This window comes from Phyllobates terribilis, unplaced genomic scaffold (assembly GCF_046119375.1).
Source record: "Phyllobates terribilis strain yellow unplaced genomic scaffold, ASM4611937v1 Scaffold_5__5_contigs__length_657084704, whole genome shotgun sequence".
In the NCBI taxonomy this organism is placed as follows: domain Eukaryota; kingdom Metazoa; phylum Chordata; class Amphibia; order Anura; family Dendrobatidae; genus Phyllobates; species Phyllobates terribilis.
The window spans coordinates 166,462,295-166,480,303 of NW_027362765.1; positions in this window are offsets into that span (position 1 = coordinate 166,462,295).

An 18,009-nucleotide genomic window follows, 5' to 3' on the forward strand; every position below is an offset into this window, starting at 1 on the left:
TATTTCCATTTTGCTTTTTGATCGCATTTTTTTCCACTTTTTGTTTGACGATATGATGAAAAAGCATAGTTTTTTGCTCCGTTTTTTATTTATTTTTATTACGGTGTGCACAGAAGGAGTTAATTAGTGTGACAGTTTTATAGATCGGGCTGTTTCGGACGCAGCGATACCAAATATGTGTACTTTTTTTGTTTTTGCATAAACATACGGATTTATTGGTTTAATATTTTATTTATTTATTTTTATTTATTTTGTGATTTTTTTTTAACAGTTTGAAAACATTTTTTTGACTTTTTTTTACATTTTTACTTAGTCCCTGTATGGGACATTAATTTTTATTTTTCTAATCACTGATGTCATGCAATGTAATAGACATGTATTACATTGCATGACATCTTTTCTGACTGTTTCACAGTCAGTGTCTCCTGTTGGACTCAGCTGCAGGGCTGAGCTCAGCAGGACACCATATATGGCAGATCTGGAGGCGGTCATGTGACCTCCAGCTGCCATAACAACAGAAGGTCCTGGAAGATATCAGGGGGCCGTCAGAGAGGTAAGTTGACGACCCCCTCTCCTCTCACTATCTTCTATATGCCGCGATCACTATAGATCGCGGCATATAGAAGATAGCAAAGGGTTAACATCATTGGGACCTGATTCAATCAGGTCCCGATGATGTCCCCTATCAGAGCTATCACTCTGCACCGGAACCGCAGCGCTTGCAGGACCCTGGGGGTCCTGAGCGCTGTGGGACCATCCACCGTTTTTAAACATCGGCGCTGCACAGAGCCCAGGCAGCGCCGACGTTTATGTACAGTAGGCGGTCCTGAACCGGTTAAAAAATGTCAGTCCATGCAGTTTTTATGAGGTCCATGAGCAGAGTGGATCCTTCACAGGACTACAAGAGGAAAACATGTTGTACTCTATACTCGGGGGCGTACATAGAAATCATCAAGCCCCATAGCAAAAGTTCTAATCGGGACCCTCCCAAAAGAAAAAAAAATATTCGGTGAGGCACAAAGAGCATATCTCACAACTCTGCAGCCATTACAGAGTAATTGTTATGATCTGCTACAGGGACTAAGGAAAGACAGGAGATCTGTCCCTACAATAGAACTAAACTAGATCCCTACGATGTAACGGGGAACCTGATCCTGCGATCAGACCCGCTAAAGTCCTCGGCTAGTCTGTACGAAGACCTATAGATGTGAAGGAGGGATCCCTACAAGAACTAGGGACTGGGATAAGTTTGGATACCTCCTAGCAGAAATAGTAGCAGTCAAAGACAAACACACAACAAAAAGTATAGAGGTCAGAAGACCTAGCAAAACTAACAGAGAACGGCAACAGAGCACCAAGCTAGCTCAAGAGTAGTAAATACAATGAAGTCCAGCAAGGCCAGGAGGGCGGAGCCGGATTAAATAGGCAAAAATGGTCATGTGACCAGCAAACTAAAAAAAAACCGAACAGGAGAGTTCTAACAGTACCCCCTCTTCTAAGAGGATCCTCCGGATCCCCTAGGCCCAGGCTTACCAGGAAACCTCCTGTGAAAAGCTCTGACAAGTCTGGAAGCAGAAACATCATCCGCCCTCACCCATGAGTTATCCTCAGGTCCGAAACCCTTCCAAGCGACGAGATACTGCAAACTCCCTCTATACTGTCTAGAATTTAGGATGCGGGAAATTTCATATTCCCCGTCCTCCACCACCGGAGGAACAGTGGCAGAGGCGTCACCATCCGACACATCAGCTTTTTTCAACAGAGAAACAAGAAACACCGGGTTAATCTTCCAGGACGTAGGAACCTCCAACCTAACAGCAGATTGGTTAACTATCTGAAGCACCTTAAAGGGCCCTACGAACTTGGGACCCAATTTTTTAGAAGGAATCCTCAATCGCAGATTCTTAGAGGACAACCAAACCATGTCACCAACAGCAAACAAAACCTCTTGCCGTTTCCTATCAAAGTACCTCTTAGATTTTTTGTTAGCCTCCTGAAGATTACCACGCACATCCGTCCAAACTCTCTCCAAATCACCGGAAAAACTCTCCTCCTCAGGCACAGCCGAAACCAATTTGGAGAATGACCCAAAAGACGGATGTCTCCCAGAACAACAAAAAAAAGGCGAACACCCAGCAGAAGAGGATGTATGATTGTTAAGAGCAAATTCAGCAAGTGGCAGAAACTCAGACCACCCCTCTTGTTTGTCTGCCACAAAACAACGCAAGAACTGCTCAACATCCTGGTTCTTCCTTTCTGTCTGGCCATTAGACTCAGGATGATATCCGGATGAAAACGACAAATGAACTCCCAACCTGTCACAAAAGGCACGCCAAAAACGAGCCACGAACTGAGGTCCCCTATCAGAAACAATGTCAGTAGGAACACCATGTAGTCTGACAATTTCCTTGACAAAGGCCTTAGCGAGTGTCTTAGCGCAAGGCAGTTTGATGAAGGGAACCAAGTGACCACCCAGATGACCGTGAAACCTTCAGAGGGGGGAAGGTCAGTAATAAAGTCCATAGCCAGATGTGTCCAAGGTGCACTAGGAACCTCCAGAGGGCAAAGCAACCCCGCAGCAGGAGCATGCGAAGACTTGGATCTAGCACACACAGTACATTGGCGCACCCACTTAATGACTTCCTTCTGCCATCCAGGCCACCAAAAACTGCGACCCACAAGTCTCTTGGTCTCAGAAATTCCTGGATGACCTGCCAACCGAGACTCATGACACTCAACAAACAAATCTCTCCTAAAGGTCCTAGGCACAAACAACCTCCCATGGGGAGTGTTAGATGGGGCATTCTCCTGAGCTTTAAGAATCTCATCCTCCAAAACGGAGTCCAAAGCAGCAATCACAACACCTTCTTCTAAAATGCTCTCCTCTTCCTCCTCAACACCGACCATGGGAGAAAAGCTGCGAGACAAAGCATCCGCTTTAACATTCTTGGTACCCGGGATGTAAGTAACGGAAAAATTAAACCGCGAGAAAAAAAGTGCCCACCTAGCCTGACGGGCATTCAAGCGCTTGGCAGCATCAAGATAGATCAGATTTTTATGATTAGTGAAAACCTGAATGGGAAATTCAGCACCTTCCAAGAGGTGACGCCAGTATTCAAATGCGAGTTTAATCGCCAGCAATTCCCGATTACCAATATCGTAATTAAGTTCAGTCTCAGAAAATTTTTTTGAAAAAAAGGCACAGGGATGTACTCCATCCTTGTTTTCCTGAGACAACACCGCACCGACCCCCACCGAAGAAGCATCAACCTCAACCAAAAACGGCTTAGTCACATCAGGCTGCATAAGGATGGGAGCAGAGGTGAACCTCTCCTTTAGAAACACAAAAGCTTCAATGGCCTCAGAAGTCCACTGAACCGCATTAGCACCTTTCCTGGTGAGATCGGTCAGCGGTTTGACAATAATAGAAACATTTTTATGAATTTTCTGTAATAATTGGCGAAACCCAAAAACCTCTGTATCGATTTCAAACCAATAGGCCTAGGCCATTCCTGCACAGCTTGAACTTTAACCGGGTCCATCTCAAAACCTTCACTGGAGATAATGTAGCCCAAAAAACTAATTCTCTGTACAGCGAACTCACATTTCTCCAGCTTAGCAAAAAGCGAATTATCCATTAATAACTGTAATACCTCACGTACGCTCCGCCAATGAGACTCCAGATCAGGCGAATAAATCAGAATGTCATCCAAATACACAACCACATTTTTGCCGATTAAAGGTCTAAGGATGTTATTAATAAGATTCTGAAAAAATGCTGGAGCATTGGTAAGACCAAAAGGCATAACCAGATTCTCAAAATGACCCACAGGAGTGTTAAAAGCAGTCTTCCATTCATCACCCTCCTTCATGCGCAACAAATTGTATGCCCCCGGAGATCAATTTTAGAGAACCACTTGGCCCCCACTAACTGGTTAAATAAATCAGGAATCAATGGCAGTGGGTAAGGATTGCGTACAGTAATTTTATTAATCTCACGAAAGTCCAGACAAGGACGTAAACCGCCATCTTTTTTTTTTACAAAAAAAAATCCAACAGCCACAGGAGACTTGGAAGGCCTAATGTGACCGGCGGCCAAGCTTGTCTGTATGTATTCCTCCAAAGCCTTTCTCTCAGGAATAGTAAGATTAAATAAATGACTTTTAGGAAGAGTCGCTCCAGGGACAAATTCAATGGTACAATCATAGTCTCTATGGGGAGGCAAAATTTGTGACTCCTCCTCAGAAAAAACTCTCCAAAAATCCTGAATAGGTACAGGTAATTCCCCTTTTTCCACCGCAGCAATACGTCCGTTACAACACTTGTCATAACACTTAGGGCTCCAGGACTTAATTTCATTGGTAGATCAATCCAGTACAGGATTGTGCAATTTTAACCAGGGTAACCCCAATATTACTGGAGAAGGCAAATTATCCAATACCACCAAATCCAAATTCTCTTGATGAATACCATTAATAGTGAGGGGAAATTCACAGACCTTATGAGTAACACTCTTCAAGGGAGAGCCATCAACAGAAACCACAGCAATAGGGGATGACAAAGTTTTAGGTTCTAATCTAAGTTTTTCCAAGAATCCCCCATCAATCACATTCAGAGTAGAACCACAATCCACAAATACCCGAAATTCAATTAATTCATCCTGAGCAGCGGTAGTAGCAGATAGGAATACTCCCTTAGAATTTAAACAGGCAATACGTGCATGACTGACCATTTTTTTTTCTTTCTTCATACGAAGCACACAGTTCTTAATAAAATGACCAGAATTTCCGCAATAGAAGCACAAGCCTTCAGAAAGCCTGCGGTCTTTTTCCTGAGAGCGGGGTGCCATCGCTCCAATCTCCATCGGCTCTCCATTGTCAGCACAGACCCTCTCAGGACTCGGAGCTGACATAGCAGAGGATTTGCTCTCATTAACCCTTGCACGCAGTCTCCTGTCCACCCGTATAGCTAATTGCATTGCCTCCTGCAAGTTTCCAGGTGTGGGATAAGCAATCAGTAAATCCTTAACCCTTTCACCTAGCCCTGCAAGAAACAAGCTTTTCAAAGCTGAATCGTTCCACCCCACCTGGGCAGACCACCGACGGAAGTGAGAACAATATTTTTCCACATTACCTGATCCCTGCCTCAAAAGTCTCAATTCAGACTCAGCAGATGAGACACGATCAGGATCATCGTACAACAAACCCAAAGCAGAAAAAAAACTATCCACTGATCTAAAGCACGGATCACTAGGTTGGAGAGAGAAGGCCCATCCCTGAGGATCTTTGCGCAAAAGTGACATTATGAACCCTATGCGCTGTGATTCATCACCAGAGGATCCGGGTCTCAAACGAAAATGCAATAAACAAGCATTTTTTAAAGAAAAAAAATCTTGTTGTTCGCCAAAAAATAAATCAGGCAGACGTACCTTTGGTTCCACAAAATGTGCTCCAGAACAGCTACTCACGTGTTGTTGGAGCTTGGCCACCTCCAGAGAGAGTCCCTGCAAGCGTTGAGCCAATTCTTGAACCGAGACCATGATGGAAACTGGAGGTCTTTCCTTAGAGAAATTTTTCTGGCTGGACTTACTGTTATGATCTGCTACAGGGACTAAGGAAAGACAGGAGATCTGTCCCTACAATAGAACTAAACTAGATCCCTACGATGTAACGGGGAACCTGATCCTGCGATCAGACCCGCTAAAGTCCTCGGCTAGTCTGTACGAAGACCTATAGATGTGAGGGAGGGATCCCTACAAGAACTAGGGACTGGGATAAGTTTGGACACCTCCTAGCAGAAATAGTAGCAGTCAAAGACAAACACACAACAAAAAGCATAGAGGTCAGAAGACCTAGCAAAACTAACAGAGAACGGCAACAGAGCACCAAGCTAGCTCAAGAGTAGTAAATACAATGAAGTCCAGCAAGGCCAGGAGGGAGGAGCCGGATTAAATAGGCAAAAATGGTCATGTGACCAGCAAACTAAAAAAAACCTAACAGGAGAGTTCTAACAGTAATTTGCCTCTTTCATTGCCCCCATAAATTATGATGCCAACAAAAGTGCCCCCCAAACACAGTATGATACCCACACAGTGAATTCCTCCACAGTACCCTCCACATACACAGTATGCTGACCCTACAATACCCACCCGACAAAGTATAGTGACCCCAACACAGTATGATGCCCCAACTGTGACCCCAACACAGCCCTTCACACAATATGATGGCCCCACATAGTATGATGAACCCCACACAAATCACCACACTGTGTAATGGCCCACACTAGCCCTCCAAACAGTATAATGGACCCCATATAGCCCTCCAAACAGTGTAATGTCCACCACAGAGCCCTCCAAACAGTATAATAGCCCCCCCCACATAGCCCTACAAACAGCATAACGGTCCTCACATAGCCTTCCATATAATATAATGGCCCCCACATTGCCTTCCATATAATATAATGGCCCCACATTGTCTTCCATATAATATAATGGCCCCACATTGTTTTCCATATAATATAATGACCTCCACATTGCCTTCCATATAATATAATGGCCCCCACATTGCCCTCCATATAATACAATGGCCCCCACATTGCCTCCATATATATAATGGCCCTCACATAGTCTTCCATATAATATAATGGCCCCCACATTGCCCTCCATATAATTTAATGGCCTCACATAGCCCTCCATATAATATAATGGTCTCCATATTGCCTTCCATATTGTATAATAGCCCACATAGCCTTCCATATAACATAATGACCCCCCGCAATGTACTCATTAATTAAAAACAAATAAATAAAATACTCACCACTCCATGTTCCCCCGCTGTTCCGGTCTCCTCAGCATGTCTGCTGCAGCTCTGCACTTTGGGTATGGTGTAATGACGTCATCACGCCTGCTGCACAGATGCACAAGGAGAATGATGGAGTAGGGAGTGTCAGCTGACGCTCCCTCCTCCCTCAATGCTTTCAACTGTATTGGCATCCAGCATGCCGATACAGTTGAAAGTGTGATGCTGGCGCTGGCACCAGGCCCCAACTGACTCACGAGCCCCATAGTGGCAGCATGGTCTGCCGCCATTGGTGATATGCCATTGTCTATACCTACAATTGATTACAAAAGGTTAAGCGGGGTAAAAAGCTCTGGGCTCTCTTGTACACGGACTTTGGGGGTGATGGTATGAAGCAGAGGCACCATTGCAGACCCTATATGCTGTATGTAGAGCTATGTATTATCTATCATATACCCACTTGAGACACATTTTATGAAGCCAACGTGTGGGAGGTTAATGATGTGTGGGAGGAATTCTGTAGAAGGAAATATTGCAATAATCTGTTACGACGCCTGAACAGCTCCTTCCTATTTACATAGTTTGATTGTTGGGTTTGTCTACCATAGTCTCTCTCGTTTTCTTCTCCATATCTCACACATAAGGTGGGAGTATCTGTTATACAATAACTTTTTTGTAGCGAACAGTTGATAATATTCAGTTTAAAGTACATTAAGTTTGATAATTGGCTAACAGAACGCAATGTTGTAAAGTGTTATGATCTGCAACATGTACTAAGGAAAGATAGGGGAAAGCTGTCCCTACAGTAAGACTAAGCTGAATCCCTACGATGTAGCGGGCTGCCTGTTCCTAGCGAACAGACCCGCCTTAGTCCTCGGCTAGTCTGAACGAAGACCTATAGCATAAGGGGAGGGCTCCCTAAAAGAACTAAGGACTGGAACAAAAATGGGACACCTCCTAAACAGAGAAGTTGTTGCAGAACATAAATATACAAACAGACAAAAAGGTACTAGAGGTCCCAGAAGGAACAAGCGAACTGACAGAGATAGGCAGCGAAGCACCTGGCTAGAAAAAGAGTCAACAACACTGAAGTCCAGCACAGCCAGAAGGGTGGAGCTGGAAAATAAAGGCAGGTGGTCACAAGACCGCAAAAAACAAGAAGGAAAAAACAAACAGGAGGCTTCTTACAGTACCCCCTTTTTTATTAGGATCCTCCAGATCCTCCAGGCCCAGGCCTATCCGGAAACCTCTTGTGGAAAGCTCTAACAAGCCAAGGAGCAGAGACATCATCTGCCCTTACCCAGGAATTATCTTCGGGACCGAAACCCTTCCAGGAGACGAGATACTGTAATTTCCCTCTATGCCATCTAGAATTCAGGATACGAGAAATTTCATATTCGCCGTCTTCCACCACAGGAGGAACTGTGACAGTGGAATCCCTATCTGATATATCAGCCTTTTTCAACAAGGAAACATGAAACACAGGATTAATCTTCCAGGAAGTAGGGACATCCAACCTAACCGCAGACGGGTTAACAACCTGAAGCACTTTAAATGGACCCACAAACTTAGGACCCAGTTTTTTAGAGCGAACTAACAGAGATAGGCACCGAAGCACCTGGCTAGAAAAACAGTCAACAACACTGAAGTCCAGCACAGCCAGAAGGGCGGAGCTGGAAAATAAAGGCAGGTGGTCATGTGACCGCAAAACACAAGAAGGAAAAAACAAACAGGAGGGTTCTAACATAAAGTACTAGTGAATGTGTGACAAGAGCGGTAGACAAGAGTTAACCAAAAGTATGGAGCTAACAAGTATGGAAGTGGGAGGAGGCCTGACAGGAAGTGGTGGAGGCGGAGCCTGCCGTGTGCTGCAAGAGTTGTGCTGTGTGTGGAGAGAGCTCCTGGGAAGGGAGGAGAGCCAGGAGGAGGTGACCGAGCGGACCGGGAGGACCAGTAGGAGGCGACCGGAGGGACGAGCGCAAGAGAGCGCTGTGGCAGCGTGCAGTGCCGGCCAGCGGAGGGTGCCAGGTGGTGGTGACCAGGAGGTGATCAGGAGGACCGGTAAGAGGCGACTGGAGGGACAAGCGCGCTGTGATAGCGTGCAGCGTCCCTAGAGGAGGTGAGTGAGGGGCAGGAGGCCGCGATAAGCGGCCCTACTGAACCCAAGTGTGTACTGTACTGTATTGTATTTGTATCTGTATTGTAATTGTATTGTATTCCCTAGTCCATATTTAATTGATTACCCCCCGGTCCATATTTAATTGATCACCCCCGTCCATATTTAAATTGATTCCCCTGAACACCCCCGTCCATATTTAACTGATCCCTCTGACCACATTAAATTGACCCCCCCGTCCTCATTTAATTGATCCCCGACCACCCCCCGTCCATATTAAAGTGATCCCCCTGACCACATTTAAATGATTGACCCCCCCAGCCCATAATTGAGTGATCCCCCTTGTCCTATTTAATAGATTCCCCTTGTCCACTTTTACTCATCCCCAGTCCCTATCTATTTGCCTTATCCCCCACCATATTTAATTAACCCCTGTCCATAATTAATTGATTGATTCCCCAGACCACAATTAATTATTTCCCCAGTCCATATTTATTGATATTATTGATACTTATTGATCCCCAGTCCTTAGTTAATTGACCCACCGTCCATACCTATTTATTTGCTTTACCCCCCATCCTATTTAATTAAACCCCCTGTCCATAATTAATTGATTGATTCCCTAGTCCACAATTAATTATTTCCCCAGTTCATACTTATTGATCCCAGTCCATAGTTAATTGACACACCGTCCATACTTAATTAATCCACCTGACCCACTCAGCTGATCCCCCGTCCATACTTAATTGATACTTAATTGATCCCCCGTCCATACTTAACTGATCCCGCGCCGATATCTAATCGATACACTTGCACATCCCTAATTGATCCCCATCCATACACCTATATATAAATAATTGTGTTTTGTACTTGTACATATATACTGACTGTATCCCCATATTTAGAATGACGTCCATGTTGGCCGGAGCCGTGCAGTGTACATCTTGCGCAATGTATGCATTCCCTGAGCTACCGCTCAGGGATCCATACTGCTGCGAGAGATGTGAGCATATCGTGCACTTGGAAGCCCAAATCCTGGATCTAAGTGCTCAGATAGCGGTACTGAGGAGCATCGACAACATGGAACGGAGTTTGCTGCTCACCGAGCAGACACTCAATGGGTCAACACTGGGGGTGGAGCTTAGTGGGGAAGCGCAGGCTGAACAGGCAGGGAGCTGGGTAACAGTTAGAAGGGATAGAGGGAAGAAGTATAGGAAGGCTGGTTCAGAACCGGCATTATTGGAGCACGACAGATCCTCTGACCGCCGGGGGAGTGTATGCTCCAGTAATGAGGGGGAGGGGGGAAGTGTAGGGCAGGCTAGACAGGTCCTGGTAGTGGGTGACTCTATTATTAGGGGGACAGACAGGGCAATCTGTCACAAAGACCGGGATCGCCGAACGGTGTGCTGCCTCCCTGGCGCTCGAGTCCGGCACATCGCGGATCGGGTTGACAGGTTACTGGGTGGGGCTGGCGAAGACCCAGCGGTCATGGTCCACATTGGCACCAATGACAAAGTGAGTGGTAGATGGAGGGTCCTTAAAAATGATTTCAGGGATCTAGGTAGGAAGCTTAGGGCAAGGACCTCCAAGGTAGTTTTCTCAGAAATACTACCAATCCCGCGAGCCACACAGGAGCGCCAACGGGAGGTTAGGGAGGTGAATAAGTGGCTAAAGAGTTGGTGCAAGGCAGAAGGGTTTGGGTTCATGGAGAACTGGGCCGACTTCGCTGTCGGCTACAGGCTCTACCGTAGGGACGGGCTGCACCTCAATGGGGAGGGTGCAGCGGTGCTGGGGAAGAAGATGGCTAATAGGTTGGAGGAGTTTTTAAACTAGAGACGGGGGGGGAAACCAAGGAAATAGGTGGGATGTGAGGCAAGCAAGGGGGAAGGGGAGAAGTGAATATAATGAGGGTGGAGAGGGGGGTGGGGATAGTACAGTTAGATCGTTAGAGAAGAATAGGATGCTAAATAACCCCAAAGTTTTATCTTGCATGCTGACCAACGCAAGAAGCCTGACCAATAAGGCGGATGAGCTGCAGGCGCTTATATCGGAGGAGAGGTATGACATCGTAGGTATAACAGAGACTTGGCTAGACGATAGCTACGACTGGGCGGTAAATTTAACAGATTATAGTTTATTTAGAAGGGATCGGAAACAGGGGAAGGGCGGAGGAGTCTGCTTATATGTAAAGTCACGTCTAAAGCCCAGACTAAGGGAAGATATAGGAGAGGGTAGAAGAGGGGGTCGAGTCCATGTGGGTAGAGATAGAGGGGGAAAAAAATAATAATAAAATATTACTGGGGGTCTGCTATAAGCCACCCAATATAACAGAGGAGAATGAGAAACTGCTATTAGGACAAATAGACAAAGTAGCAAAACATAATGAGGTGATTGTAATGGGGGACTTCAACTACCCGGATATTGACTGGGAAACAGAAACCTGTAGATCGCAGAAAGGAAAAAGGTTCTTGACAAATATCAAGGATAATTATCTCTCCCAACTAGTGCAGGAACCAACGAGAGGGAAGGCCGTGTTGGACTTAATATTGACTAATAGGCCTGATAGAATAACTGAGGTACAGATAGGGGGGCACCTAGGTAATAGTGATCATAATATTATCAATTTCAAAATGCCCTTCAGTAGGGTTATCAATAAGGGAACAACTAAAACATTAAACTTTAGGAGGGCGAAGTTTGATCAGCTGAAAGAAAACCTTCAACTTATAGACTGGGACAAAGTTCTTAATCAAGGAAATACGAATAGTAAATGGGAAACCTTCAAAAGAATTCTGAATACTCAGTGCGAGAGGTATATACCGTATGGGAATAAAAGGGCCAGAAATAAGAGGAAACCAATATGGTTGAACAAGAACGTAAAAGGGGCGTTAAATAGCAAAAAAGAGGCATTCAAGAGATTAAAACAGGAAAACAGCAAGGAGGCACTAATGTGTTACAAGGAAAAAACGAGAACCTGCAAAAAACAAATAAAAATAGCAAAGGAGGAAACAGAGAGACGTATTGCTAGGGAAAGTAGATCAAATCCCAAACTGTTCTTTACGTATATAAATAGTAAAAGGATTAAATCGAATAATATTGGACCGATAAAAAGTGATGAAGGCAAAATCATAGAGAAAGATGAGGATAAAGCTAATCTATTAAATAAATTTTTTTCGTCAACTTTCACAAAGGAAAAAGAACTAACAGGCGAAATGAGAAGTGACAAACTTAATCCTCCACTAAGTATGACAAATCTAACCCAAGCTGGGGTACAGAAACGCCTCAGTAACATTAAAATAAACAAATCACCAGGACCTGATGGCATACACCCACGGGTACTAAGGGAACTAAGTAATGTGATAGACAGACCGTTATATCTTATATTTAAGGACTCTGTTGAGACTGGGTCTGTACCACTTGATTGGTGACAGGCGAATGTAGTGCCAATATTCAAAAAGGGAGCGAAAAGTGACGCCGGAAACTATCGGCCGGTGAGTCTGACGTCCGTTGTGGGCAAAATTTTTGAAGGCTTTATTAATGAGGCAATCATGGAGCATCTTGATGCTAATAATCTATTAACCCCGAACCAACATGGATTCATGAGGAATCGCTCCTGCCAAACAAACCTGATTGACTTCTACGAGGAGGTTAGCTCTCGAGTAGATCAGGGGGAACCAGTGGATGTCGTGTATCTCGACTTCTCAAAAGCGTTCGATAGCGTGCCACATAATAGGTTGGTATACAAAATGAGAATGATGGGGCTGGGGGAAAATGTCTGCAAGTGGGTAGCTAACTGGCTAAAGGATAGATGGCAGAGGGTGGTTATAAATGGAATATACTCAGATTGGGTAAGCGTCACTAGTGGGGTACCACAGGGGTCTGTACTAGGCCCAATGTTATTTAATATCTTTATTAACGACATAGTCAACGGGATAAATAGTAAAATATCAATATTTGCAGATGACACAAAGTTATGTAAAACAATTAATACAAAAGAGGACAGTGCAGACCTACAGAGGGATTGGATAAGCTGGGTAGGTGGAGCATTAAATGGCAAATGAGGTTTAACGAGGAGAAATGTAAGGTCATACATATGGGAAGGAAAAATGGAAGTCACCAGTACTCACTGAATGGGAAATCATTGGGGAATTCAGAGATGGAGAAGGACTTGGGCATCTTGATTGATAGGAAACTAAATTGGAGTGCCCAAAGTCAGGCCGCTGCTGTAAGGGCAAACAGGGTAATGGGATGTATCAGAAGAGGTATAGCTGCAAAGGATGAGAACATTGTTCTTCCACTGTACAAAGCACTGGTCAGACCACACTTGGAATACTGTGCTCAGTTATGGGCCCCACTATATAGAAAGGATATAAATGAGCTTGAAAAGGTACAAAGGAGGGCAACAAAATTAATAAAGGGAATGGAGGGACTGCAATACCCAGAGAGGTTGGCAAAACTAGGACTATTCAGCCTGGAAAAGAGAAGGTTGAGGGGGGACATAATAAATGTGTACAAATATGTTAGGGGACAGTATAGAGACCTTGCCCGGGATTTGTTCAAAAGGAGGGATATTACGGTAACAGGAGGGCATTCACTAAGACTGGAAGAGAAAAGGTTTCAGCACCAGCATAGGAAGGGGTTCTTTACGGTAAGAGCAGTGAGAATATGGAATTCACTGAGTGAGGAGACGGTAATGTCGGATTCACTAAACCAGTTCAAGCGGGGACTGGATGCATTTCTAGATACCAGGCAGATTTCAGCATATACTTAAAAATAAAATAAAATAGTAGGTTGATACAGGGATTTATTCTGACTGCTGGTTTCAGAGTCGGGAGGGAATTTTTCCTCAGGTGAAGATTGGCTAAATCATTTGGGGTTTTTGCCCTCCTCTGGATCAACTTTAGCAATTACAGAACTAACAGGTCGAACTTGATGGACGCAAGTCTTTATTCGGCTTTACTAACTATGTAACAAACTTTAACAGTGCAACAACAATGGTTTACTTGCTGAATAATTCATCTTATTAATCATAAGTTATTCATAACTTATATATTTGATCATTGAATACTCACATATGTTATGTAAATACAATATATAATTTCATTATCTTTGTTGTTGTCTATATTATTATTCATGTTTAGTCAGTCACTAAGTTATTTGCCAGGCTAGAACATGGCTTAATTAAACTGTCCAACCTGATGGCAACAGTTTATAGCAAATTGTGTAAAAACTGTTATGGGTATTCTTCTCAGTACACCAGGTGCCCTTTCTATTTGGTCTGATTGGTGCAGACTACTTTGGGGCCTGGACCCAACTACTTTGGGGCCACGCTGGTCTGAGGTACTAGGTCATCTTTGCCGCAGTAATAGAGCTCCATCACTACACTTCAAACTCTTTATGAAGAACCTGCTGATATTTACAATTTGAGGGTCGGCCATCAGAGGAGTAATTTTGAGTGTATATGGTCCCTTTTTCAAATGCTCAAGTTGTTAAAGTGGCTGCTCTGTGACTAGACTGCTGCCTCTACACAGCACACACTCCTACCTGCCTCAGAATTGAGAACCTGCAGAATCTGGTCATATGACCACAGGTTCTTTATCTGCTTCTTCCTGTAGGGTTACCATGTTTATATCTTAAGATGTTCTCACATTGCCCTACTTTTTAGGATGCCTACCCAGGAGGAGACCATGTCTCTCTATAACCTTTCGTGCCCCCTGTCAGGATTTTCCACACCCCCTGATTGGGCATTAGTTCTGTCTAATTACCAAGCACCTCAGTTTCAAACACATGAAACCTAGAAGTGCTGCTTTTTGGGAGGCTTCATTGGCACACAAGTGATTTGCCAAGTTGGGTGTCTGCCGAACATTACAGAAAAGCTGGAAAGTATGAATATGTGTGTGTATGTATGTATTCATTAACTTTACGTTCTCTCTCATATTGGTCTATATCTGATACCAAATTTATCTAATCATCTATCTAATTAGCTCTTTCCCTCTATAATATCTGTTTATCAAATTATCTAATCTGTGTATTATCCAGCAAAAAAAATAGAAGAGATTTAATAGAGAAGTGAGTTAGGCTGTGTGCCCACGATGCGTTTTTTAAGCGTTTCCGCAGCGGCAAAAACGCTGCAGAAACGCTTAAAAAACGCATGGTAGAAGGCCTGCCATGTCCCCCAATGATAATCCGCATGTGCTGTGTACATGCTGCGGAAATTTCCGCTGCGGATTATCATTGTGGAAAAAAACGCAGCACTACCAATTATTTTGCGGAAGTGCTGCGTTTTCGCCGCCATTGACTTGCATTAGAAAGTGCCAATTCCGCAAGACTGCATCTGTACTTGCGTAATTGGCGCATTCTAATGTGCAGATGGTACCCGGGTGTAGAGGAGAGGAGAGTCTCATCCACACCCAGGTACCATTAAAAAAGCTGTAAAAAAAGAATAAAATAAAAAATAAATATATACTTACCTTCTGGCGGCCCGCGTTGTGCTCCTCCTTGCTTCCCGGCACTTCGCGATGGAATGAAGGACCTGTGCTGACGTCAGAGTCATGTGACGGGTCACGCGACGCTGACGTCGGCAGGTCCTTCAATCCACCGCTGCCGGCAGCCAGAACAGTGAAGCAAGACAGCGCAGGCCATCGGAGGGTAAGTATAGATTTATTTTTTTATTTTTTGACATTCTCTCGGTCACACTATATAAATCCATGCCGTTTGCATGGATTTATATAGTGTGACCAAGTTGACAAGCACTTTCCAAGTGATGCTAAAATCGCTTGGAAAGCGCTTGTCAACCCGCATGCGGAAATGCAAGTGAAGAACGCTTCTCTTCCGCTTGTCCTTGGCAGGAAAAACGCATGTACAATCCGCATGCGTTTTTTTCTGCCAGGGAGATGCAGAAACACTCAGGAAAAAATCCAGAGCATTTCTGCATCGTGGGCACATAGCCTTATTATTTAGCATACTATACATGTGGCACTTTCTCTTTTCATGAGAACAGTAGATGGACCCCTCTCCATAAACTCCATCAAGAATAACGTCATATAGTAATGTCTAATCCTGTAACTGTCTAATATCAATGCTCTCTACGTGACTTTAACGTCTACTTCAAAACATTTTTTGAGCAACCCACAAATAGTATTCCGCGGCTATTACATAAACTACAAATATACACTGCTCAAAAAAAATAAAGGGAACACTAAAACAACAGAATATAACTCCAAGTAAATCAAACTTCTGTGAAATCAAACTGTCCACTTAGGAAGCAACACTGATTGACAATCAATTTCACATGCTGTTGTGCAAATGGAATAGACAATAGATGGAAATTATTGGCAATTATCAAGACACCCTCAATAAAGGAGTGGTTCTGCAGGTGGGGACCACAGACCGCATCTCAGTACCAATGCTTTCTGGCTGATGTTTTGGTCACTTTTGAATGTTGGTTGTGCTTTCACACTCGTGATAGCATGAGGCGGACTCTACAATCCACAGAAGTTGCTCAGATAGTGCAGCTCATCCAGGATGGCACATCAATGCGAGCTGTGGCAAGGTTGCCTGTGTCTGTCAGCGTAGTGTCCAGAGGCTGGAGGTGCTACCAGGAGACAGGCCAGTACACCAGGAGATGTGGAGGGGGCCATAAGAGGGCAACAACCCAGCAGCAGGACTGCTGCCTCCACCTTTGTGCAAGGAGGAACAGGAGGAGCACTGCCAGAGCCCTGCAAAATGACCTCCAGCAGGCCACAAATGTGCATGTGTCTGCACAAACGGTTAGAAACCAACTCCATGAGGGTGGTATGAGGGCCCGACGTCCACAGATGGGGGCTGTGCTCACAGTCTAACACCATGCTGGACGCTTGGCATTTGCCACAGACCACCAGGATTGGCAAAGTCACCACTGGCGCCCTGTGCTCTTCACAGATGAAAGCAGGTTCACACTGAGCACATGTGACAGAGTCTGGAGACGCCGTGGAGAGAGATCTGCTGCCTGCAACATCCTTCAGCATGACTGGTTTGGCGGTGGGTCAGTAATGGTGTGGGGTGGCATTTCTTTGGAGGGCCGCACAGCCCTCCATGTGCTCGCCAGAGGTAGCCTGACTGCCATTAGGTACCGAGGTGAGATCCTCAGACCCCTTGTGAGACCATATGCTGTTGCGGTTGGCCCTGGGTTCCTCCTAATGCAGGAAAATGACAAACCTCATGTGGCTGGAGTGTGTCAGCAGTTCCTGCAAGATGAAGGCATTGAAGCTATGGACTGGCCCGCCCGTTCCCCAGACCTGAATCCGATTGAGCACATCTGGGACATCATGTCTCGCTCCATCCATCCACCAACGTGACGTTGCGTTGCACCACAGACTGTCCAGGAGTTGGCGGATGCTTTTTTCCAGGTCTGGGAGGAGATCCCACAGGAAACCATCCGCAACCTCATCAGGAGCATGCCCAGGCGTTGTAGGGAGGTCATACAGGCACGTGGAGGTCACACACAATACTGAGCCTCATTTTGACTTGTTTTAAGGACATTACATCAAAGTTGGATCAGCCTGTAGTGTGTTTTTCCACTTTAATTTTGGGGGTGACTCCAAATCCAGGCCTCCATTGGTTAATAAATTTGATTTCCATTGATGATTTTTGTGTTATTTTGTTGTCAGCACATTCAACTTTGTACAGAACAAAGTATTCAATGAGAATATTTCATTCATTCAGATCTAGGATGTGTTAATTGAGTGTTCCCTTTATTTTTTTGAGCAGTGTAGTATTGCAGTGTAAATGACATCATCATTAGTCATTGCTGCCACTGAGAAAGAAATGTGGTGATTTATTAATGTTAAGTCAATTGCTTCTTTTGGGCTGTATAGATGATGAAATAGATGATTTTATCTAACCACTGGGCTCATAATCCCTTAGATCTCATTATACAAGTAGGGATTCAGGGTATTGCAACTTACCCTTTAGGTGTATAGACTTGACAGCTTACAGCCCATAGGATTTTCAGTAAGATTATAAAATATGACTCCATCTTTACCAGTAAAAGTAAAAACTAAATAAAAAGTTTTATTCATATTCAATGATGTTTTCAAACAATGAAGATGTACCGAAAAT